Consider the following 1,491-nt stretch of genomic DNA (forward strand, 5'->3'; position numbering starts at 1 on the left):
CTGTTCGCCTAATCGTGCTTTATTTTTCGCTTTACTACTATCGTGTCTTGATTGTTTTGTGTTGTCTCCGCCTTCTCTGTGTGTGTTGGCCTTTTGGAAACAGGTTGAGTTAACTTTTTTCCTCTCTCCACAGACCCCTTTTTTGAAAAGATAAAATCGCCAACGTCTTATGAAATGAATGATCTCGCAAGCCTCCTTTTTACTGTTAATGTGACTGTTGTTAACTGTTTTGTCATCCATATTTCGTATCGCTCTCTCATTTTGTTTCACTTCGTTTCTGCTCTTCCATCCCCCACAAAAAAATTATTACCATGTTTATTCCGTTTTCTTTTTTTATCATTACTATTTATTTTAACGACTGTTATGACACGAATCTCCTTGGAAATTTAAATATCATTTTTGTGACTTTTTTTTGTCTGTCCGTTTTTGATACAAGTTTGTGTTTGGGTTGTCTTCCAGCCACCCCAATCCTTTTTATAAAGCAATATAATGAATGATAGTGATAATAGAGATGTCCCAGCCAGGAAGAATGAACTCTTAGCTCATTTATATGTATTTCTTTGTCCTGCAAATAATAAATCTGCTTCTATCTAGCCTTCGCTTCATTTTGACAACCTATTCACGCTGTAGAGAAAGCGAAATTATTTAAGTTTTACTGACCAAAGAAAGGAGTAACCAAATAGCTCCCGGGTTTTTTCCACCTGATTAATTGAGGTATATACCAAATTTAGTAGTTTTTTTTTTTTTTTATTTTTTATTTTTTTTGTGGGGGGGTTGGGGGGATTAAGGGGCGAAATGCGCTCACTCCATGTGCTGGACAGATACATGTGCAGTAAGTACTGTATGTACACTGTGTACAGCATCTCGTGTACCCCAGCTGGCGGGCTGCTCGTTTCACATTGATCGATCGGGCTGCGGAAAATGCCCAAGCCAAAGAAAGAGGGTGCGGATGGGATAGGATCTACCGTACATGAAGCTGTGGTTGGATATGGATGTGGCCGTGGACGTGGCGGTTGGTTTGGACAGTTGCATTCTTCTCAACAGTTCAGTTTGCAATTGCTTTGTTTTGTCTGTGGAATGGTTGACAAACCAACTCAAACAACCTCAACTTTTTATTTTGGCTTTTTCTAATGTGTTATGTTTTCCAAGAGAATGAGGAATAAAGTTAATGAGAAAGCGACAGACCTCAAGAATGGGTTTTCTTCATTGATGCAACTGCTGACAACAATAAACACACACACACACACACACACACACACAACACACATATGGTACGAATGCCAGCCAGATACACGTAGCAGGACGGAAAGCTGCTTTGCCGTACTAAAAATTGAAGTGTTCCCCCTTCCCCCTCCACCCACCTCCACCCCCTTATCCGTATGTTTCTATCCTCTCGATCGAAAACTAGAGAGGAAAGGAGAGGGGCTCCAGCCTTCTCCTAACTGATTGATTTTGCCAGTAAAACAGATTGAACGGGTAAAACCTGAAGAA

Source organism: Histoplasma capsulatum, genomic scaffold, assembly GCF_000149585.1.
Source record: "Histoplasma capsulatum NAm1 scaffold_8 genomic scaffold, whole genome shotgun sequence".
NCBI lineage: Eukaryota > Fungi > Ascomycota > Eurotiomycetes > Onygenales > Ajellomycetaceae > Histoplasma > Histoplasma mississippiense.